The sequence below is a fragment of the Polistes dominula genome, unplaced genomic scaffold, assembly GCF_049000335.1.
Source record: "Polistes dominula isolate Pdom_NZ unplaced genomic scaffold, Pdom_raw_medaka contig_21, whole genome shotgun sequence".
Classification (NCBI taxonomy): Eukaryota; Metazoa; Arthropoda; class Insecta; order Hymenoptera; family Vespidae; genus Polistes; species Polistes dominula.
Window position 1 is genome coordinate 1,742,670 of NW_028301061.1, and position 26,475 is coordinate 1,769,144.

General features: G+C 31.2%; 1 long non-coding RNA gene across 1 annotated transcript in view; it reads left to right on the plus strand.

The window, feature by feature from the left end:
- The first annotated feature begins 2,424 nt into the window (after positions 1 to 2,424).
- Positions 2,425 to 26,475, plus strand: part of LOC149031392 (uncharacterized) — a 32,599-nt gene continuing 8,548 nt past the window's right edge. Inside the window, exon 1 of the long non-coding RNA XR_016177802.1 lies at positions 2,425 to 4,231. This is a non-coding gene — a long non-coding RNA (uncharacterized LOC149031392). The remainder of the gene's footprint in view (positions 4,232 to 26,475) is intronic.

The following is a 26,475-nucleotide window of genomic DNA, read 5'->3' on the forward strand; positions in this document are numbered from 1 at the left end:
ATAATATTTAAATAATTGTTGATAACATAATGTGTTTTCTTTTTTTTTAAATTTTAACTTGACTCAAGTATTACAACGATATTAATTTGCTTGATAATATTCATATAATTGTTGGTAGGATATTGTGTTTTCTTTTTTTTTTTAAATCTTAACTTGACTCAAGTATTACAACGATATTAATTTGCGTCATAATATTCAAATAATTGTTAGTAGGATATTGTTTCTTTTTTTCTTTTTTTTAGAATCGAAGCTATTTGGTTTTTTTCTTTTTTGTTTTAAATCTTAACTTGACTCAAGTATTACAACGATATTAATTTGTTCCTATATATAATAAAATATAGGAAATTATATTTCATTATTCGTATTTATTTTAAATATCCAATTAATTTTAATTATTTTAAAAATTGATCAGTAAATATTTGTAATAAACATTTCAATTAAATTTTCTTTTATTTATAATATTAACAAAAAAAAAAAATCTTTCAAGAATTTCTATGAAATTAGAAAGAGAAAAGAGACCATCACATGATCAATTTTTTAAAATCAAAATAATGATTTAATAATAAAATAGACCATATTTATTATTGAAATGATTTTGTCTATTTGTTAAATTCTAAGAAATAATGAAAAAACAAATTAATCTGATTGTATTTAGAAAATATAGAAAAATATTCGTACAGTTGATGCTAGTGTATTACATATAGGGTTGGTTTTGTGAAGAAGGGTGGTGATGGTTGGTGGTGGTGGAGAAACGTAGCGATTATCTCGCGGGGTCGCGTGGGAGGTCACGTTGGATTGAGATAGGTGAGGCGACCCACGACCTTCGACCAATCCCAATGCTAGCTAGAAATTCAGCTGCCAATGAGAATTCTGCTTGGGATGACCTTATGCGCGATACTCCTTACGGGGTTATCAGAAAGAAACCACCCCCATCAAAGTTCTTCCAAGTAAAATATTCCTATCTTTCTTTTCACAAATAAATAAAATCAAATCAAATAATAATAAAAAAAAAAGAATTGAATGCATCAAGAATTGAATGATCAACATTGTAGGTTGTCATATTTTTAGGTTATAAACAAATTCGGAAAAGGGGTAAATTTAAGATAATGTTTATAGTGATTGGTGATACGAGATAAAGGATTTCATTGAAAATATAGTCAAATGTAGGATTGTTTTATTTATATATAAATATTATGTTAATTATTTAAATAATTTATAATAAAATTATATTCATATATATTTAATTAATATTTTGTAAAAATAAAAAATAAAATAAAATATAAAATAAGAAAGAGAAGTATATAATATTATAGTAAAAAATATGAGCACACATATGTTAGACAAATAAATAACTAAATAATTAGAAATAAGTCAAAAGAGTGTTTATAAATAATTAATATTTTATAAAAAAAAAAAACATATATAAAATAAAAAAAGGAAGTATATAATATTATAATAAAAACTATGAACATATGTAAGTCGAATAAATAAGTAAATAATTAGAGATACGTCAAAAGGGTGTTTACAAAGGAAATAGAAAGGTATATATGTATATATATATATATGTATGGCGCACGTGCAAGGTGAAAAGTAAGAGGGGGAAGAGTTAGGTAGAAGGGAAGGTGTATTAAGGTACAGTGGCGCACTGTAGATGATAGCGTGTCAGTTATCGAGCGGTGGTGGGTACAGTAATTACTTCCTTCAGGGTTGGAGACGTGCGCGCGCCCCACGGGGGTGGGGTCAGAGGTCACCCAGCTAGTGGCAACCAACTCTGGACAGCCAATCACAGTTCCACGCACTTCCTGTGTCTTTTCTACGACCTGCGTGCACGCCTTCCTATTACTACCTTCTTTTTTTTTTTTTTTACCTTGTCAATCCTATTTATTTTTCCCCAAAGGGTTACTATCTTTCATTTTTTTTTTTTTTTCAACGCGTTTATTTTATATTTTTTATCGTATAATAAATAATATTTATTAATACATTGTGTGACCTTGATTTTTGGTTAAAGGAAAATTGGAATAGTAGGACAGATAATATTGTAACCTTTAAATACGATTATTAAAGGTAACGAAGTATATATTGTGTTTTAAAAAATAATATTATATTAATAATTGATTTAATATTTTTATTTCAATAATTTATATATCAAATTACGTAAAATCAATTCAAATATCCTAATATTCCATTTAACAATTTTTATTTTATTATTTTTTTTTGTATATTTTAAATAAATTTAATTAGAAAATTATTTAATATTTTTTTATTTCAATAATTTATGTATTAAAATACATATATAAAATTAGTTTAAATATCTTTAATATTCCATTTAACAATTTTTATTTTATTTTTTTTTTTTATATATTTTAAATAAATTTAATTACAAACAATTTCTAGTGTACAGGACTTAGAAAAAAGGAACGTTTATAAATAATAATTATTATTTTTTAGTTTGTGTTGTTACTTGTTCTTTATTATTTTGCTAATAAAAAAAAAAAATAGTTTGAAAAAGAAAATAATAAAAAAATAAAATAAAAAAAAAAAACAAAAAAAACAAGAGTAAATCATCGACAGTAAAGATTAAGGTCGTTAATCGTAAAAGAAATTTTATTTTCAAAAGGATAGAAGAGAAGAGGGTATATCTCATCATGGTGTTTTTCATAAAAAGGCATAGTCTATTAGCTGTTTTAATGTGTCTCGCGTTTGGAAGATGGACAGGGTAGGACGTAGGTCGATCCCTTTTGCTTTGGACCTTTTATCTTCCTTGCCGATTTCTTCCTCTCTTTCTCTCTTTTCTTGGTCCATGATCGGTAAGGATACAGGACGAGTGACTGATGAACCTACCGCTAATTACCGACCCCTCTACTTCATAATACCAGTATATTAATAACTCGCATTTATACGCTAGTGAAAAATGAATAGCTTTTCTTTCTCATGCCAAGGTTCGTTCGATGGTTATGGTTACCCATACATTTATATATATATATATTATATTATACATTGAACGAATACGTTGTGTTATGGTGGGTTGGTCAAGGATAAATAGCATTGAAACGATAAAAATCTGAAATTAATGGAAAAAGTTTACTTTTATTGAGCTTTCCGAGTTCAAGGCTTCACCAATCAAAAAATATCTTCATCCATACACATGGTACATATATGTACGTGTATGTGTAATATCATTTTGTAGAAAATTAGAATATTGAAAATGTTTCGATTGTAAACTGAAAGTTTGGTTTGATAAATGTTTGTATATTTTTTTTTTGACTTTTTTCGTTTTATTCAAATTATTTGGAAAGAAATGGAGGAGGATATGATCCATTTAGGAAATGAAGGAGTAGGATGATACACTTTTTTTTTACTCTTGTCATGATATATTTCAAAAACATTTGAAAAGATCAAAGAGTTTTACGGATATATTTTCAAGTTCTATTCTTCTTTTTCTTCTTTCACTTTTCAATCATTGAAACACTTGAATTGTTGTAACACATTTGACAACATTAGTTCTACTTAAGTTGAATTTGTTTTATTTTTTTTTAGTTGTTAGTTACAATCTATCAAATTATGAGAATTATTTTTGTCAATATTATTTTGATCTATTAATAATAAATATAACAACCTAACTTAAAATCAAATCTTGATCGTCGTTTGATCGTCAAATTTTGGAGGGAGAAAAAGAAACCATAATAAATTGATCAAAATAATAAAACAGATTTCATTTAAATATTTTTTTATATTAATATTAATATTAATTATTTAATATTTATTAATTATGTAATTATTTAATAATTATTGTGACGGTAAAAAAATATTTTCTGAAGAAACTAAAACTATATTTATTAATCCAAACAATGAGCATATATTTAAATAATTTTTTTATATTAATATTAATATTATATTATGTAATTATTTATTAATTATTAATATTTAAATATTTATTTAATATTAATATTAATTAAAAAAAAAAAAAAAAACTAAGAAGGAGTTAGATAGAAAATAATAATCTTTGAAAGACACGTTCATAGTTTGATTTAAAATGTTTGGCCAATGAATGACCACCACCACCACCACCACTACCACCATCACCACCACCATCGTCAGAAGATTCAAAACGTTACGTACGTTGGCAACGCAATAGATAATTAATAATTCAGTCGGTTTTTGCCCAAGCACTTTGTCGATATTAAACGCAGACGTGGAACCCATAAGGGACATCACCGTGCACAAAGCCGCGGTAAGCTCAAAGCCCGTACCCACCATCACCATCACCATCATCACCACTACTACCACAATCATAACCATTCTATCTCTCTCCCTTTCTTTTTTTTTTTTATTCTTTCATTCTATCTTTATTTCTCTCTTTCTCATATTTTACCCTAAACAACGTTTGGTACTTTCTAAGTAAAAGGATGTGTATGATCATTCTGTGATCCCATTTTATCAGAAGACACTTGTCTCTTACTTCATATCAATATTTCTATCTCTCTCTCTCTCTCTCTCTCTCTCTCTCTCTCTCGTTTTCTTTTAGAAAAAAACATTCTTTTTCCAATACGAGTAATATCATTGCACGTTATACAAAACTCGTTTCTAAAGTTACGATCAAAGATGGAAGAAAGTACTACAGTCATCGTTTAATGTGAGTTTCATTTGTACTTCTTCTTCTTCTTCTTCTTTTTCTTGTTTTAATTTTAAGTTTCTTTTTTTTTTTCTTCATACGTTCAGAGAGACAGGTGCAGTGTGTATATGTATATGTATGTGTGTATGTTTTTCAAATAGGAAACACGGTAAAGTTTGTAATCTGTTCTTGAGAGAAAGAGAAGTAAATGAAAGCTAGGAAAGCTTCACTGACTTGAGAGGGGGAAGGGTGAAAAGCTTGGATTAAATAAGAAACGCTAGTAGTAGATGACTTCGCGCAAGTCCGTAAAGTCTAAAGAGAGAGAGAGAGAGAGAAAGAGAGTCCATCGTGACCAGGAATACCCGCACCCCAACCCCCTTCACCACCCTTCTTCTACCCACCTTCCTGGACGGAGCTTGAAATCAATACTCTGCTTGTCCACCAACTATCTTTCTCTTTCTATCTTTCTTTTTATTTCTATCTCTTACTCTCTCTTTTTCTCTAACTTTTGTTCGGAAACTCTTACGTTTTTTTTGGTTTTATTTCCATTTTTTTTATTTTTTTTTCAATGAATTTTTATAATGAGGTTTTTAGAGGTTTTGAGGGGTGGTGGAAGGAGGATGATTATGAGTTTTTATTGATCACGATTGATATATGTATTAAAATATATTTAATTTAATTTTGTTATAGTTTTTTTTCTTTTTTTTTTTATATAATTCTCGATTTTTTTTTTTTAGAAAAAGTTTATGTATTTTTATTAATTATATTTATATTGTTTATATTAATGTAATTTTTTGGGTTTATTTTGTGTGATTTTTGACAACTGCGTATATAGGGTAGTTTTTATTCCGATTATTTTTATTTTTTTTATTGCTAATTTAAGGGTTTATTATTTAGAGATTATGTAGATTTCTGAGTACTGTAAGTTTACGATAGATGGTGCTGTATTCCAGTTCAATTATTTTGCTATATTCACGTCGTACGTTTTCAGGTTTACATATGACATAACTAAGCTTACTTTTTATATTTTTTCTAGCACTATTATTTATTTTAAATTGTTTTATGTCTAATTTGAATTTTAATAATTTATCAGTGAATATATAATTTGCATTAAATAGTTTAGAATTATATAAAATACACGTTCGATAGATGGCACTGTATTACAATTCAATTATTTCAGTTTTATTCACGTCACACGTGATTATTAATTTACTAAATAGTTTAGAATGATATTAAATACACGTTCGATAGATGGCGCTGCATTACAATTCAATTATTTTGCTATATTCACGTCACACGTGATTACTAATTTACTAAATACTTTAGAATGATATTAAATCAACATTTTGTAACACAAAATCACAACAACACGTGTCCGGAGAGCATCCTAGTATGCATATATAAGATATTCTTCTTCTTATTATTATTATCATTATTATTATTATTGAAAATGATGTGGAGCAGTTAAAGGATTGATTATATACAATAAAAGGTTAGAAAGACCGCTTGATAAGTTATAATAATGTATCTAATAAGCTAGAGAGAGCTGCTAACGCGCGGTCGAAAGGTAGCGTAGAATATTACGAGCTTCATTAGTCAGAGCTCGGTAAATTGACAGGCCCTACAATGAAGGGAGGAGGAAGAGGAGAAGGAAGAGGAGGAGGAGGAGGGTGAGAGAGAAGAGACTTGAGAAGGGCGACTTGGTTGGTATGTATGTGTGTGTGTGTGTGTGTAGGGCCGTGGTCGATTAATCTCGAGGCCGTTCTCTGCATATTTCACTTTGAGAGGAAAAGAAGAACGGGTAAGGGGATGAGAAACAGGAGGAAAAGGGTGGGAAGGGTTGGGGGAGGGGGGGGGTTATAGGGATACGTGGTGTTCACGGTCTCTCGAATCAAAGAGAAACGATAGAGCAGCTAAATCACTGTCTAAAGCTTCTTTCAACGTGTTTTTTTTTTTTATTTTCTTTTTTTTTTTTGTTCTTTCTTCTTTCTTTTCTTTTTCTTTTTCGTCTAGCAAGTTTTATGAACTGTACTATTAAAAAATATATATATATATATATATATATATATATTCATATACCACAATATAATATACCATATATTAATATAACATTAATACAACATATTAATATATATATTTTAATTTATATATTATAAAATTATTAATAATATATTAATATATATTTAAATTATATTTATAATTATATATAAATATATATATTACATTATTATGGAGTCAACTAACCAACTAACTATCCAATCAATCAATCAACCAACCAACCAACCACACACACAACTAATATTTATATTAAAGATTTGATAATAGATTATTACACATTTATATAGAAGAAATTTGACAACAGTAAAAAATCACCGAGAGCCAATAAGAATTTTTTATGGTTTAGTGACTTTTGCGACAAAGAAATATGAATTGTTAATAGAAGGTAAAAGCAATTTTATGTACTTCTACATAAACGGCGTGCCGATATATTCTTAGGAGGAACAGAGCTCTTCCAGTTATTCGTTTTTCCACCCCTTCGCCACCTACCCTCTCTCTCTCTCTCTCTCTTTTATTTTTTATTTTTTTGCTGTTCTCTCTCTCTCTCTCATTCTTTCCGTTGAAACTCAGCATTGCGCTATGTAAATCGAGCTATCGTACCCCGCACACCCTTCCTCTCAACCACCCGCCGTTTCCACCACCCTCTTCCTCCCCCCCCCCCCTGGCATACATTAGTTTTTATCTGTTTTACTTTTTTATTCGAAAGTAATTTTCATAAAATCCTTCTTGCTCGCTCTTTTCGTACTTTTCACCGTTATTCCCGTGAGGCATTCGTTAAAGCTTTTCGGACTTGCGATTTAACGGAGAAAAGGTTTTTTACATTTTTCTTTGTTTTTTTCTTTTTTTTGACGAAATATTATTATCATTCGTGACTTTTGTCGTATAAAAAGGATCGGGAATAGATTTTTTGTTGTTGTCGTCAGGAATATTTTCTTCTCATATTTTTAACATCCAGGAACTCTCGATATATTATAATATATATGTATATGAAAAGTCCAGGGATTTAGAATCGTGTGTTGTTCGGTTATGCGATTACGCGATTGGTTGATTTCATTGAACGGTTTTGGTGTCTTCAAGTGGAAATTCGAAGTACATTCTATCGAACATTTAACAAATATTTAAATTCTTCTACACTATTTATATATTCGTTGTTTCATTTATCTTCATTTGGTAACTATAAGATCAACGTGATATATTTGTCAATTAATTTTAATTATTAATTATGCAATAATTATTATCCCCTTTCTTAAAAATAATATGCAATTAAAAGATCAACGTAACATATTTGTCAATTAATTTTAATTATTAACACTGTATAAATCGCGTTTGCGATATTCGAATTTTCGAATGGCACCAACGTGGAGTCACCGGACATCATAGTGTTAATTATGCGATAATTAACCCCCTCCCCTAAAAATAATATCATATAGTTTCTAGATGTTATAAATAATATCGTTTGATTAATGTTTTTAACATTAACATGTTAATATTCATGTAACATTTCTATCGATAAATATAATGACCCTGGTTCACAGAAAAATTGTGAAGTTCTTTCCTTTAGGAGGACAGGACACGTCAAGAGATAAAACGTGTGACGAGTGGAGTGAAGTGGTGAGTGGTTATGGTGTTGATGGTGGTTGTGTGCATCGAGTAAGAGTAGGTAGGGGTGGTTAAAGGAGGTGATGTAGGAAGAGAAGATCAGAGTGCGGTGAGTGAGCCCTAGTAAGTCTCGTGGGGTCGATCGCTCATCTCGAAAGAGCGGTTTGTTCCGCGAAATGCCCGGGAGCCAGCCAACCAACCAACCAACCAACCAACCAACCAACCAACCAACTGAACACCACCACTAAGCGAAGTGTCCCGACCCCTCTTCTATTCGTAATCTTCGCTATTCTCTGCGAACTATCTTACATCGATCATCCCGAGCGGGTTCTATTAAATTTTTCATTGCCTTTTCAGTATATCCCAGACCGTGTTCAGAAATAAGAAACACACTGTTGTTTCCTAACCTAAAAAACCACCGCTGAAATTCCTTTTAGTATTGTATATCTGTTGTGTTGTCGTTCATGTTTTTCTTTTTATTTCTAACAAAACCAACACACACACACACACACACATGACCGTGCTTCCTCATATTTCTATGGGTTTTCCTCTGGATACATATCACCACCACTATTATCAACAACCCCGCTTAAATCTGGCATACCAGAAAAGAAAATAGATTTATAACCTTATCTTTTCAGCAAGTTTTATCGAATTATATTCTATGGGAATCTATAAATTTCTTTCTTTTTTTTTTTTTTTTACAACGATTTTCGGATCATCATTTTATAGGTTATGAGAGGATATATGAATTTTGATTTAATATGTTCACATTTTTCGAATTTTTAAACATTTTATTTAACATTTATATACAAAATGATGAAACTTGTCATAGTCGTGTTATTATTATAAATCGTAAAATGTTTAATATTATTTATTATTTAGCCTATCATCTTTTGTTATACGAAGTTTTCTTCAAAAAGGGATGATTTAGGGGAGGGGATAAAAGAGAGAGAGAGAGAGAGAGATGGAGAAGGGAGAATGGGGTATAGGATGAGGCGTTAGTGTCTTTAAAGTGGCAACAATTCAGTACGGCATTGGATTTTCAAAAGAGTTACTGGAGTGTACCATGTTCCTGTTCGAAGTTAACTTTATTAAACCCGTAGGAGCGAGTATAACAAGCCAGGGAATTATTAAATGACTTTGCCACCTCGGTTTGCAGTATGCTATAGTTGAACGATAATTACGAGCAGCAGCAGCAGCAGCAACAGCAGCAACAGAAGCAACAGCAGTAGGAGTAGCAGCAGGAAGCTTTAGTTTTGTTATTTATGTCGTCGCCTTGAACTTTTTTTTTGAAGCTTTATTTCGTTCCTTTTAGTTCCTTTAGTTCCTTTAGTTCCTTTAGTTCGTGTTACGTTGATGATCGTTGTAAAGAAAAAAGAAATGGAAGAGGAAATGTATGGAAGGAAGGAAGGAAGGAAGGAAGGAAGGAAGAAAGGGAATTAGTTAATTTATTTATTGCGGTTTGTTAAAGGAAGTGTCACAAGGAATAAGAAAATATATTTCCTTTAAGAAATGTTACTGCCAATATTTTAAAAGGGTACGCTGTGTTTGAATTTATAATAAAAGGGGATGTAAATTAAATGAACTTAGTTCTTGTTATTTGAAAGTTAAACTTGTAATTATTATAAAGTTTTATTCTTCTGTTTTTTGTCTTTGTTTTGGAGTTTTTCTTTTAAACTGTATCAAAAAATGAAATGATGCTTTATAATTTTTTTTATTTTATTAAATACTCGACTCGTCATTATTTTATTTTTGTTTTTTTTTTGTTTTTCTTTACAGTAACTGTTTGAACGTTTCAATTATTTTAAAACATTATTTGATATAATTTGAAAATAAAATTACGATTATATATAGAATTTATTTTCTAAAATATTTATTTAATATAATTCTTAACTAATTGGTAAATTATAACAACACAGAAAATAATACCACAATTAGTAATAGAATACATAAAATAATAATAAGTAAGGTTAGTTAAGGTACTATAAGTTTTCAATAGATGGCACTGTATTGCAATTCAATTATGTCGACATATTCACATTATACATTTACATATGACATAATTAGATAACCTTCAATTAATAAATCTTTAAATCCCCCCCCAAAAATACTAAATAATCGCCATAAAAACTATCCAATATTCTAAGTTAAAAAAACACGCACAAAATAAACAAACATTTCATTAAGATCGGTTAACTTATTTCGGAGTTATTAGTGGACAAACATTGTAACACTGAATTTTTATGTATATAGATTAAAAATAATAAAAATACAGGAACAATGGTGTCAAGAATGATCAAGCAAGAGACAACACAAAGTTCTAATAACACATAGAACACATTGGTGTGTGGTTAGATCGTTTGAATCTAATCGGTTAGGTCGTTGGCGAATCGTCACGCTAGTTAATCCCCTTTCTAGATTCCAGAAACCGTTGCCGGTAGGTTTCTGATTCAGATAGGATAGGGTAGACAAGTATCACGATATGGATGATGGTAGTGGTGGTGGTAGTGGTTGAGGTTTAGGTAACGGGATGTTCGCGGCTGGTCACCCTCGAGACTGGAATCAGAGACCGAGAGTAGCAGCTCATGGATGCCGAAGGAAGTGGAAACAGAGAAAGAATATATATGTATGTATGTGTGTTTGTGAGAGAGAGAGAGAGAGAGGGACTGATTCTATCGATGTGTCCAACAAAAAAAGTGAGAAAGTGAATAGAAGGTATAAAAGATAGAAAGAGAGAGAAAGAATAGGAACCAGGAAGGTGGGGGGTGGGTGGGTGGATGAGGGGGTGTTAGGGAATAGAAAAAGATAGATAGATATAGCGAGTATGTATGTGTGAGTGAGTGAGGAAGAGTTTTACCCCAGAGCCCCGGGCAAGCACAACCCCCGAGCGATTTCGATTATCGATAGCACTCGTTTTAAAACACCCTGTGTCGATTCGGTGTCCACCCTTCTCCCTCTACCCTTCCCCGGTCACCCCGCTTTTCCCAGTCGCGATCCTAACCCTCGTCGCTCTTTTTATTCCCTTGCTCGTTGACGGACGCGACGATTGTCACGTTGGGAATTTGTAGTCCCTGTGGATGCCATTCCAGATTCCATGGATTGCCCGACTGGCTGTAAACACCTGCCAGGTCGCTTCCGTACCTACCCATGTATGTATATATATATATATGTATATATAGGTAGGTTTTGTATGTCTATATCATATGACTTTTTATTATGGGATATGAACTATGATAGTTTCATTTGTAATTCTTATTTTTGTTTAATACTTTGAAATGTTTTATCTTTAATTTCAATTGTCATATCATTTGTTATTAATAGTAACTATTGAAATTTGATATTAATTATTATATTAGGGTTGATATTTTGTTCAAAATTTGCAGATGTTTCTCGAGATTGAAAGAATTATTAGGATTTACGGTTATTAGTCAAAATTAACTGACGTACGTAAATGTGAAACTCTAGTTTCTCATGCGTGAAACTTTGGACACGCAGAGAAGCTTCCGAAGCAGGTGAGAAGGGACTCCTCTAAGTTCACAAAGTGCACTCTCCTTGTGCACCACTAAAGTGAAAGTGAATTTCTAAAGCCAGTATTCGCGTGTGTAAATCAAAACGCATCGTGATTCCCAACCATCTGTTCATTTCTGTCTCACCTATTGAAGTTGAGTGGGAGTGGGGGTAGGAAGAGGGGTAGGGGGAGGTTTCAAAAAACACAACGCATACTTTACGTGATTTTCTATACTCATATCACCTGTCTTTTGTTCATTGTTTAATAGCATAATCATTTTTTGATCACGGATGTGTCTATATGTGTATGTGTGTTATTGGGCCCAGTTCCTCTGATCAAACTTATGTCGTACAAAGGTCCCATTGTATTTTTTCAAACGAAATCTGATGACCATCGATATAACCGAAAATAAATAACACACACACACACACACGTATACTGCGAAAGTTATGGTTAACCGCTTGGTGCTTGCATAAAGGGTAGCAGTGAGGGTAAAGGGGGTTCTCTTTTGTTCTCAGTCAGATATGTCATTTCTTGATATTTTTTTGTTCTTTTACAGTATATCTGAAATAGCACAGGATGCTATTAAAATGAACTTCTACGTTCGTGTAAGGAAGTCTGTAATATTTTGTGATTATTAACTTTATTGAATATTTTTAATAGCATTTTTTACTTCCTCACCTATTTCCTAAACCCATTGTCCTCATTTTCAAGTTTCTATGTTACACACATGCAGTTAAACCGTGAGAAATTGTAATTTTTATTCGAATTATTGAATTTTATTTGATTTTAAAACATTGTAAAGTTAATGTTAACAAAGTTAGGAATATCATTTATCTCTCAAAGATAAATTAGCTTTGGCAAATAGAAAAAGAAGTTGAGGTATGATGCACGTGCATGATTCTTAAGAGGTTTTAGAAAACGTTTATATTGAAAAGTAGGTCGTATGAAGTATCACTCGTACAAATATTATTAGCTTCTTGTGATATTGAGTGGTATTAAAAAGTTTCTATAATTTGTTTGGTTTTTTTTCTCTAATTAAGTTGCTGCATTAGAACAGGTTAACTTGTAAAGGTCTCCTATCGACATAGAAACAGCGACACCTATTAGAAAGAACAATTTTCACACATGGTTATTCGATATGGAAAGTATTGCATTAGTCATTTGATTGATTAAGTTGTTAAAAGAATGACACGATGATCAAATTAATACATTACTTAGAGACACTGGGTATATCTTTTGAAAAACAGGACACCTAAAAAAACAAAAACTTTCCCTAAAGTTAAATAAATGTCGAGCGCCAGATTGAACATGGTAAAAGTAGACAAAACATAAATACAAATTAGTAATGATAAATCACCCAAAGAAAAAAAGAAAACCCCTGATAGGATGACAAAGTAGTAGTAGTAGTAATAGTAGTAGTAGTAGTAGTAGTAGTAGTGGTAGGATGATGATGTACCAGTTGTGGGGGTTCAATTTGTCGAAGTATAAGTAAACAAGGTATCTCTGGAGTTTGTTTGAGTAGAACCAACGACGCGACGTCCTTTAATTTAAAGTCCTCTCCTTCGAATGTTGAAACGTTCCTATGTTGAACAGGAACACAGACTTTGGAGGTTCTTCTTAATAGGAAAGGTGGAAAGGGATAGTGAAACTCAAAAGCCAAGATGTGGGTTGTTGTAAGTAACGTTAGCCCATAGAGTAGTTAGGAATGGTATAATAGTAATACTAGGAACCCAACAAAACCATCAACAACTTAACAACAACAAAACAGGAATCAACAATAGTAGTTGTACTTTATTTTGTATCATACACAACAGTAGAAATTAAAAGCTACAGCAGCAGTAGCAGCAACAGTAGCATCAGCATCAGTATCAGTATCAGTATCAGTATCAGTATCAGTATCAGAAACAGCAACAGCAGTGGTAGCAGTGGAGTTTTCCCCGAAAACGTGGTGGTGGTGGTTTCGTTTCTCCGACCAATTCGTGCTTTCGCGCAGCCTGCGCAAACAGAAGGGGTGGCCTTAAGTAAATAGTTATTGTTTGGCACGTTGGGTATCTAACTGTACTGACACGACGCAGAGAAAGAGAGAGAGAGAGAGAGAGAGAGAGAGAGAGAGAGAGAAAGATCTCAATTAGTACGGTACTCACTTAACGCGATGATCGAGCAATGCCATCCTTTCTCACCCCTTTTCCCTCCCCTTCTCTTCTAATCATCTCTTTTTTATATGTAAGCATACATATATTTTTCTTTATATATAAACATTTAGTTTCATAATGTTTGTCCACTAATAACTCCGAAATTAGTTAACCGAACTTAATGAAATTTTTGTTTCTTTTGTGCGTGTTTTCTTCAACTTAGAATATAGGATAGTTTTTATGGCGATTATTTTGTATTTTTTATTGCTAATTTAAAGATTTATTAGTTAAAGGTTATCTAATTATAGGTCATATGTAAATGTATAATGTGAATATGTTGACAGAATTGAATTGTAATACAGCGTCATCTATTGAAAATTTATAGTACCCAAACTAACCTTACTTTTTATATTTTTTCATTGACAGATATATAATTTATTCTCTCAAGTACGGATCAATTTTAAATAAAGATCTTTCAAAGAAATGTGGGGTGTGTGAATAGGAAGAAGAAGAAGAAGAAGAAGAAGAAGAAGAGAATAAGGAAGGGGGTTAGGTAGAGGGGGGGGGTGAGTTTTTTCTCTCGATATAAACGGTGAGAAAATCCTACCTATAAACAAGATGGCTTAAATGTGAAATCCTCGAAATGACCGAAAGGGCCCTGACTACTTTGCAAAAGAAGGGAGAAAGTAGATAAAGAGAAAGAGAATGAGAGAATGAGAATAACAGTAGTAGTAGTGAGAGAACTGTAGGAATTGAAGATGGGTGGGAAGACGGGGGAAGGAGGGGTGGGAGAATCTAAGATTCAAAATACCAAGGGATAAAGCTGAGCTTTTGGGGGGTTTGGCATGAGAACACCAGCACTAGGAGAGAGCAAGGACATACGAGCGGCCGAAAAGTCGACGTTCGAAAAGGGCTAGGGGGAGGGGGAGTAGAAGGAACGGGAAGATGAAGAAGGGTACAGGTTGTAACATGCAAATTTGAACCTTAAGGGTTTTATGTCGAGAGATATCTCTGAATCATCTCCCCTACCACGATTTGAAACCCTCTCGATAGTAGGTAAAAGGGAGGAGGAGGAATCCGAGGGGGTGGGATGGTGGAGAAATACAGTTGATCTTATCTAGGTCAAAGATGTCTCCGGCGTTGAAAAAAGGAGTCACTTGGTGGCTAACCTAACCTCAGACCCAACCCCCTCTCCGTTCTCTACTCTCAGCCCCTTTTCATCCTCTTCTCATTCCTACTTTTGCGATATCGTCACACGTTGTGAATGTTTGTTTGATTTAGGTGAAAACAAATGGTTTCTTTTTTGTATTTATTAAAATAAAATGATATATATATATATATGTATATGTAAAAAATGTTATATTACGTGGGTCAACTTTTATACCAATTCAGGTGATAGAATTCGATAGAATTAATTTTTAGCGAGTTTGAATTTTAGCGAGGGAAATAGGGATAATAATTTTTGATCAAAAACCTGTGATATTGTATTTTCGTGTGTTTGTATAACCTTAAAAAGTGAGGGGTTGTGGGGGTTGGGATACGATTGTTAACGGAAAAATTGATTATATATATTAGAGTTGAAAAACGAGAGTGTAGAGAAGTATTATTCTCTAAAATGCAGTTTTGTATACTACCCGAAAATCAGATAGAAAATTGCACACGCCGTTTTAATACGTCCAACTCGTAATTCATATCTCTCTCTCTCTCACACTCTCTCACTCTCTCTTATTGTAACTGTATATTTTTATTGGCGTGCGCGAATCGAGATTGCGATCTAAATTGAATTGGTTGTGCAAGAATGAGAGTGAGAGTAACAGAGAGAGAGAGCGAGAGAGAGAGAGAGAGAGAGAGAGATAATGTGTATGTGTGTGTATGAATGTGTGTTGATATGTCGGGGCTTTTATAAACACGATTCACGAAGTGTACCATACTCGTTCGGTTTTTTAAACTGCTTTCAATGAAAATCCCAGAAAAGCTTCTCTCGATATAATGATCTACGAATTGATAACGTACACCCTGTATTGTAGAAGAAAAAAAAACATGAAACAAAGTATAATAGAAAAAGAAAAATAAAGATAGATAAGTTCTTCTTGTTTTTTTTTTTTTTTTTTTTTTTTTGTCATATGAATAAACCAAAGATACAAAGTTAGGTTAGTTTAGGTTCATGACAACTGTGAGATATATAAAAAAAGATTTATAAAAAAAAGTAAATAATAATTAATTATAGAATTTTAATCGATTACTATTTTATAGGATGAATCATTATATTGTCAATGATATAATGATTCATCCTATTGAATAGTTGGTTTATATAGATTATTGTAAAATAATAATCATCATGAAGAGAATTAGGTTATGTTTTAAATAGTAACGATGCACTCTCTTAGGTTAACTCGTCAAACAACTATGTTTAAGTTACACAATTTGATTAATATAATTTTTCCAAGGATACTATAAATAATACTTAGATTTGTATTAATCACATTTATCATTAGAATATACAATAGTAATCAGAAATGAATACTAATCAATCATAGAATTGTGATCGATTACAATCTTAAAAGATGAATCATGAATCAATCGTAATGTAAACTAATTTGCAATATAGTTAGAGAAAATCTAATTGAATAGTTGTTGAATATAGATCATTGTAAAATAGTAATCATCATGAAGATAGAATTGTGGTTCATGTATTCAGTAGTCACGGCGCACTTGGCTCATTCATCATATAACCGCGCTAGGTTACACCGTTCGAGGGCGTGTGATTAGAATCAGTTATCCTTTACTTGGGCGCGTTTGGTGTCCCTGTACCATGGCGTAGGGTAACCCTTGATATCCGGGACAAGAGGATATCCCCTCGGGTACCATCTGCCAAGGGCCGACGTTACTTCTTCTATCTCTGAAGTAGTAGGTTTGCTTCCAAAGGGATACGATCCTACTACCTAAACCTTTCAAAGAGTACCCACCACTATTACTCTTCTGTTTTTTCTTATTCTCATCTCGAAAAATTAATAAGTCTATGTTATTGCTCTTTTATTCTTAAGTTATTATTATTATTATTATTATTTGTTGATTATATTATTAATTATGTGATTTGTAATTATAATTTTTATATATAGCTATATTATGCAATTAATATTTTTTTTATTTTATTTTATTTAATTTTGTTAAATTATTTATATTATATTACAATTTGTAATTTTATTATTTCTAATTATTATATAATTTATAATTTAATTTATAATTTATATTAATATTTTATTTCTTTTATTTATATTTCATTTTGTTAGATTCATTACATTATATTACACAATTTGTATTTATATAATTTGTATGTGTAATAAAATATTGTTATAGATTGATATTGATAATAACTAATTGATTGTAATCATTTATTTTTTGATGAAAGATTATTTTAAAATATAATATAATATATATATATATATATATATATATATATATATATATATATGTATATAATTCATGGTGTGGTATGCAAGTAGGTTGTGAAAAAAAATGATAATTTTAATAATACGTATTTGCATACGTTTTGCAGTAATCCCATAGGGAGTTACATTATGCGGCTACTTTGGTCACGACGTCGTAAAATCTATTATTTAAGCGGTCATCGAGCGAGGGCCGAGAAGATTGCATCTAAAAGCCAAACCCTCCCGAACCTCCTCCACCCCCAACGCGGGTGGACAACAGGGAAAAGGACGATTTACCATACTTCATATACCAGCTCCTGTTATAAGTTGCTATCCAGTCAAATAATAAATAATAATAATTAAATAATAAATAATAACAATAATAATAATTAATTAAATAATAATAATATAATAATTATTAATTAAACAATTAAATAATTAAATAATATTAATATAATAATAATTAATTAAATAATAAATAATAACAATAATATAATAATAAAAAAAAATAATATAATAATAAAAATAATAATAATAATATAATAATAACAAAAATATTAATATAATAATAAAAATAATAATAATAATATAATAATAAAGATAATAATAAAAATTATAAGAGAAGAAAAACAATTTTTTTTTCTAATTTTTCTTTTTTTTTTTTTTTTAAATTATTTCCTTATCTCGTAAAAAACAACTTGTCGTAGATAAATAGATAAAAAAATAGAACAAAAAAGCAAACTAAACGTGGTAAGCGTAGCAAATAAATCTCAAGTCCACAGGTATCCTAATTAAACTATCCCATTTAAATCGCATAATGGTTTCTAACGCAATATTAAAAATAAAAAAAAAAACAGAATAAAAAAACAAATAAAAAAAGAAAAAAAAAGCGAGTATGGTTATACCGTACGAGTATTCTCGTCTAGGAATAGATAATTATTTTGTAGAAGTATGAATAGCAAAGAAAAAAAAAAAGGTCAGTGTTTATTAATTACCTGTCGTCGGAAGTGTTATCTTTTCGATTGATCGATTCTCTTTAGATATTTGATTTCGATTTTTATGCAACGATTGGGAATGTTGAAAAAAAAAACAAAAAAGAAAAGAAAAAAGAAAAAAAAGGTCACAGTAATAATCTATTTATACAATCCATGTTTTTATGTTAAGTTAATATTTCTTACATTGGATTCTTATTACAAGGTATGTGTGTATGTGTGTGTGTGTGTGTGTGTGCGTTTCTTAAGGTGTAGAGACACAATTCTAAGAAAAATTGATCTTTGTCGTAAGTTGTTTATTAATATACGTTTAACCTTAAAGGTTAAACACCTAAAGGTAAAGAAAGAGAAGGAATGTTGTTGTAACGTTTGTAACAAATTTTTTTTTTAATATTTTTTTTCTCTGTTTTTTCTATTTTTTTTTTTTTCAAAACATTCCGAATTCAATGACAATTTGTTTTTCTTTTGCTTTTTTTTTTTTTTTTTTTATATCATTTGTCCCACTTTAAAAGAGAAACGGGTTTATTCAATGATTTTATTGTAGATTTTTATTGCAAATTGTTTATTCATACTTTATTCGATACAAAATTTGGAATGTTTTACTTTTAACAAAAAAAAATCTAATTCTTTCATTTAATTAAAATATTATTTTTCTTTATTTTATTTATAAAAAAAAAAAAAAACAAACAAATCTTAATAAAATACAAATTTTTATTATAAAAATAAAAATACGAATTGTATACTAAATCAATTAAATGAATTTCATTAATTCAACTATAGTTTTAGCAATTACTATTAATAATTTAAATATTTATAATCGTAAAAAAAGAAAATAGAATTAATTTTTCAATAAATATTTCTAGTATTTAATTAAATATTATTTTTCTTAATTTTATTTACAAAAAACTGAAACCATTTTCAAATACAAATTTCTATCATAAAAATAAAAACACGAACTGTATACTAAATTAATTAAATTAATATCAATTATATTCAATATATATATGAAATAATATTTTTCTTTGCAATTAATATTATTAATTTAAATATTTATAATCGTAAAAGAAAATAAAATAGAAATAATTCAAGGATACGTTTGTAATGATATTAATGGGGCATCACATGATCGATAGACCACAAACAGCTTTCAAACGAGTCCTCCTGTATATCTCAAAGTTTTCCCCTTTAAATGTGGTATAATTTTCAAATTTTGGGAAATAAATACGGGATAAACGATATGCGGACACGCGAATTTGGGGTGGAGGTTTTCTCTCTCTCTCTCTCTCTCTCTTTCTCTATTTCTCGTTCTTTTATCCTTTTTTTTTTTTGACTAACTTCCTTCCTATTTCTTCCTACTTTGGGGTTAAGATATAAATCATTGAACCCTCAACGGGTTTAGATTTGAAGTTATAGGATAAAAAGGGGGCTGAAAAGAGATAACAATAGTACTCTTTCAAAAAGTATTGTACTTTAAATTCGTATAGATGACTTGGAAATAGGTACATTGGTTATGGGGTTTAAAAGAATAAAAAAATAATAGAAAATCTCATATCTCTCATTTCCTCTCTCTCATTTTATTATGTTCCATGCTCATATTTTTGTTTCTCGAAAAGGATGGAAATGGATGAACAATTTCTCGTTGCTGCTTTGAATTAAATGAAATGAAAATGAAATGAAATAAAAAATACAAAATGTTAATAAATTTATTCATGGGAAAAAGAAAATTAAAAATTAAAAAGAGAATGAATTATGGAAAAGAAAAAGGGTGGGCGGGGAGGGGGGAAAGATGAAAGTAAAAATGAAGAAACCAAGAAAAGAAGATTCAAGAGAAAAATAAACCATTTTTTTTTTCACCAGGTTTCTTTAATCGCCTAACATTAATCAAGGGTAATTGCTGAGCATCTTGTAACGGGGCTAATGTTTGTCCGACGAACGCGTGTTTCACTCGAACGACTACGACGAGCATGACCCTTTAACGACGATGCCAGTAGTAGTCAAGAATGTCTCTGTCTGCTCGTTAGAGTTAGTAGTAGTAGTAGTATAGTAACAAACCCCCACGTAACATAAGCGGGATGGGGTGGGAGAGGAGTTGGACCTCCTACCCCCAACGAGTTTCGTTTCTACGCCATTGGGGATGAACCCCGAGGAGAGCAACAGCAGTAGCAGTAACCACCATCCGCGCCGCAATTAGTACGACACTGCATGGAGTGCTTACGAAGGGTCCTTCCACCACCTCTCTCCTCACCCAACCCTCCTAACCCCTCATCATACTCCTCTCATACTTCTCTCTTGTATCCTCAATGTTATACTGATGTGGTGTGCCCTATTATAGTTGGCATTTTGATCAGCCGATTCTGAAATAATACCACGACTTTTGTATCTTTACTTTTTTTGTATTGATATATGAAGACACTGAATCTAGTAAGAAACAACTAAAGTCATATTGTAGTCTTGAATTTTTCACATGCAACCTTTTTTTAACTAAACTTTTTTGCTACTATCATACTTTTGGAGATATTTAAGGTGGCAAGAGTTAATGAATCACCCTGTATATATTTATATACATATGTGTGCATATTTCTGTAGTCGTTCTAATATTTTTATTTATATTTGTTAATCGATTATTATTTTATTTTTGGAACATTATAAAATGATTTACAAATGATTTGGGGTTTTTTTTTTTTTAAGTAAATTTGATTAGATTTCGGCTTATTATTATTATTTTATTATTAATAATTTTTGGGACAAATGATTTTTATAAGGATTTGAGTTAAATAGACTAGATTATATATAAATATTTATTTGTTGTTATTCGAGAAAAAACCCCAAGAGTTTGACACACTACAGGCTTGTTGCTGGTTGTTTCTCGTTCGAAGAGGAATTGAGGAAAAGGGCGCGCGTTATACTTCGTGTCTCTTGCAATATTAAATACCCCGTGAGTGTTTTACACCGAGTTCACTCTCCTTACTCTCTCTTTCTCTCTCGACCACGGCCATCTTGGTTATTGATTACGGTCTAGCTACGAGGACAGACAAAGCCCAACCACCATATCGCGTTTGTACCAAAGCCATGAGGATGATTGTTTTAAATTTTTCCTATATTTTTAGTTATACTTTTTCGTTAATATATTTTATTATTATAAATAGTTATTCTACAAATTTATATTTGTTTTTATTAAATTTTTTATACTCACACACATTTTTCTATCCATCGTGATACATTTTTATGCTGGGGTTAACACAGTTCGGAAACAAATTATAGTGATTTTTATATTTTCATGGTATATTTTTGTTATAAGGGGAGGTGACTACCCACCTCATACTCACAGCTCTTAAAAACCCTTCCCCCTTAAATTAGGCATCAGACGTCATTCTGCGGTAAAATAAATTTAAATGCAATTTAATTTTTATTTTTTTTTTTTTTGATGACTGGTGGGATTCGATCCAACGATCTAAGATTCTTAAGTCAACTCCCCTATCCACCGAGCTATTATACTTACCAGTATTTTTTTATTTATAAATACATATTTATACGAAAAGAGTTGTAACAAAATAATATAACTTTGTACGATTGTGTAATTTTTGTTTCTGTTCACATATTAGGATTTTTGATGTAGAAATTATTTGTATATGCTAGAAATAATTTGATTTAACATAAATATATTTTAATAATTTCAATCTCGTACATAAAATTTCTTCTACAATTTTTTAACATGAATTTGATTAACAAAATGTAGTACGTTGTTTTTTAAGCTGATGATGTGTGTTGATAATTTATTGAATGTCTTATGATTGTCCTCTTATGAGTCCTTATATATATATATATATATGTATGTATGTATGTATGTATGTATTCGGATACCCTTGTATATATGTACGAATAGAGTCGTCTCTTAAAATATTGAAGAACTTTCCATTAGAGCACGGAGATTTGTACTTATCGGGGGATGAAGTCAAAGGGGTATTTTAGAAAGTCGTGACGAATACAAGGGATATTAAATAACTCTGTTTCATTTGGTATAATTTTTTTTCTTTTTCTCTTTTTGTTCTATCAACTTTTCTCTCTTTTCTCTCATTATTTAATATGGCAGCCGTTTCATAGCTTCGTTACATAGCTCCGGTTTCCGTTTATTTACTTTTCAGATCACTCCCATTCTAAAGAAGTTTTCACTTCAAAAAAAAAAAAAAAAAAAAAAGAAACGAAGATAAAATTAATAATTTATCGAATATAAATTTTCTCTGGGCCCAAAGCAGCCTATTCTTCGTTGTCCTATTCGTCAACGTCTAATACAACCCTATCAATTACACGGCTTACAATCAAACCCCGGCACATGTAACAAGTTACTAAAGTGTCTCAAACAGCCATAACTGTCTACTCGTTACATTAAACTCTACAATATGTATCTAACGACAGATAGAGACAGAGAAACATTGAAAGTGATAGAGATAGAAATAGAAACACACTCACACATACAGAGAGAGAGAGAGAGAGTAAGAGAGATAGAGTAACACGTAATACACCGGATCTCTTCTCCCTTCGGAGTGCGACTTGATATCCGTAACTTCCGGTTTCAGGTGTTCCCGATAATGTCGAAACAAGCGATTCCTGTGACACCGAGGCTCACCGAAGACTACGGGATTCATCGATACTCTTGTCAACGTTGGGTTCTCCTCTCTCTGTGTCGTACAATATCCCAGCTATCCGAAACTCTCTCTCTCTCTCTCTCTCTCACTTTAATACAACTATACACTCATACATATTCATACTTAGTATCTCACTCACTCAATGAATCTCTTTCTCTTTCTGTTTATCTCTCGATATGCTTCGAGTTTATATCAAACTCATTACACCTCGTTGCCTATCATCGATACTATTATATTATCCTGTGGTATACTAACGATTCGACGAAACAAACGTTGGAACATTCCTATTGCATTGTGTAACAGCAAACGTTATTTGTAACACTAGTAGATCATATCCTAGAAGATTATTCAATATGCATTTCCTATATCGTGTAACAAATATTTTCTCCTTTGGTTCACAAAATTATTTTTATATAAATAAATATATTTTTTTATTATTATTATTATTATTATTGAAATCACATTTCAAAGTATATTTATGTTGAACGTTATATTATTTTGATATTTTATCATTATATCATATTTAATATAATAAATGTAAAATTAGTGACATAAAATATGGTATGAACATCTGTTTCTAAAAAGAACTTATTTAATATATTATTTCAATATATTTAATACCAGTTTGCAAATTGTATAAAATATATATATATTTTAATAATTATTATTTATTTTAATAAAATTTATTCTATTAAATATATTAATTATATTTAATAATAATAATAATAATTTGTTTTTAAGATCATCAATAACTCAGTTACCGACCAAAATATTTATATTATACTAGTAACTAATTTAATTAATAGTTATGCTAATATTAATAATGATTATTTATTTATATATATTTAAATAATATTATTATTATCATATAATATTAGTTATAATAATATTATTTAATTAATAGTTATACTAATACTATACTAGTATTATACTAATAACTAGTTTAATTTAATATTAAATTATCCCATACACACAGATATTATTTTTATTTTTAACAATCTCGTTACACAAATATACATCTTACACACATAGAAGTAACTTACATATTCGTATAAATTATTATAGTTTATATACCTTGTGTGCTCATTTTGATTTGTGAAGGAAGAAGGGGAAAGAGAGAGAGAGAGAGAGACAAATAAGGATTGAAGATGCAACGACGTAATAGTTTAATTCATATGTAAATCGAGGAATGGTTCGTAACACCAAAGGGTGGAGGAGGAGGAGGAGGAGGTGGAGCAGAAGGAGGAAAAGAGAAGGGAAGGGGGTAAGGTATGGGGTAAAAGGGGCCACGAGAGAGACATCGTACACTTGTACGTACGACCTCATAAATCTGCAATGGGATACTCTATTCGCATAATTAGAATTACGCTTTTCTACCGTTAGGCAATGGTGTAATATCATAAATCATTTTCCATGTCATTTTTAGATTTCACTGGATATACTACATTTGATTTAGACTTTGATCTATAATAATAATAATAATAATAATAATAATCATCATCATCATCATCATCATTATTTTTTATAGATTTTTCTTGATGTGTCGATTACGATATAATTAGAATAATATGGTGGTGTGTGTTGTAGTGTTATTAATTAAAACGATCGTTAATTGATGTATTTTCTTTTTTTTTTTTTTTTAATGGTATTGCGACAAGGTGATCTAGTGAGATTTATTTTATTATTATTATTATTATATATATTTTATTAATAAACTGTAATATTTGAATTTGATTAGTACAATTTTGAATATTATCCAAATTTGATTGCATTAAAAATAAGTTAAATTGTAAATTATCATTTTTAATGAATAATATTATTTAAAATATTCGCAATGATAAATTTTCGATGCTTAAAATTTTGTATTTGATAAATTAAAAAAAAAAAGAAGAAATGGCACAAGTAACGAGTTAATAAAATATTGGGTTGTTTGGAAAATTCGTGCCGATTTTGATGAAAGATTGAAATGTTTTGCAATTTAAGGGGACCTTCTACTCTGAGCACCTAAAAAAAAGGCTATTTTCGCGAATTTTTTCCAAGAAAACTATAAAAGATATTACCGGCATTTATTACTGGCCCATTACCGGCATTTATTATCGGCCCATTACCGGCATTTATTACTGGCCCATTACCGGCATTTATTATCGGCCCATTACCGGCATTTATTATCGGCCCATTACCGGCAGTTATTATCGGCCCATTACCGGCAGTTATTATCGGCCCATTACCGGCATTTATTACTGGCCCATTACCGGCATTTATTATCGGCCCATTACCGGCAGTTATTATCGGCCCATTACCGGCAGTTATTATCGGCCCATTACCGGCATTTATTACTGGCCCATTACCGGCATTTATTATCGGCCCATTACCGGCATTTATTACTGGCCCATTACCGGCATTTATTATCGGCCCATTACCGGCATTTATTACTGGCCCATTACCGGCATTTATTATCGGCCCATTACCGGCATTTATTATCGGCCCATTACCGGCATTTATTATCGGCCCATTACCGGCATTTATTACTGGCCCATTACCGGCATTTATTACTGGCCCATTACCGGCATTTATTATCGGCCCATTACCGGCAGTTATTATCGGCCCATTACCGGCATTTATTATCGGCCCATTACCGGCATTTATTATCGGCCCATTACCGGCATTTATTATCGGCCCATTACCGGCATTTATTATCGGCCCATTACCGGCATTTATTACTGGCCCATTACCGGCATTTATTATCGGCCCATTACCGGCATTTATTACTGGCCCATTACCGGCATTTATTATCGGCCCATTACCGGCATTTATTATCGGCCCATTACCGGCATTTATTACTGGCCCATTACCGGCATTTATTATCGGCCCATTACCGGCATTTATTACTGGCCCATTACCGGCATTTATTACTGGCCCATTACCGGCATTTATTACTGGCCCATTACCGGCATTTATTACTGGCCCATTACCGGGCCAGTATAATAATAATAATAATAATAATAATAATATATATATAATAATAATAATAATGTTCGAGAATAAATGTAAAACAAGTGGTCAAGTGATCTTATTCTTCTTGGATGAGAGAGGGTTTTTAATTGAAACAAATAGAGTGATCAGCGAGCACTTGCGATTCCCACCCCCTCAAACCCCAAACCACAAACCCGTTCCACCTAACCGTCCCTTTGCGAGGGTGGGTGGGTGGGGTGTGAAGGAAAGAGGACGCGAGAGTATTGAGGTCGAAATGTAGGGGTTGTTTGTAGGCCGTTGAACGGGTAGAAGAGGAAGAGGAATAGGAATAGGAAGAGGGTAGTAGGGTGTAGAACACACCCCTCCTACGTGGCACAGGGTGGGATTATTCGGTCGGGTAATGTATGGCAAACATAAATCACAGAGCGTGGGACTGTCGCCTGAACTACACGAAACTCTCTGTCGGAGATGATCCACTTGGTGAGCTCTGTGCTTCTGCCAGGACTAATTGGTGGACAGGGCTG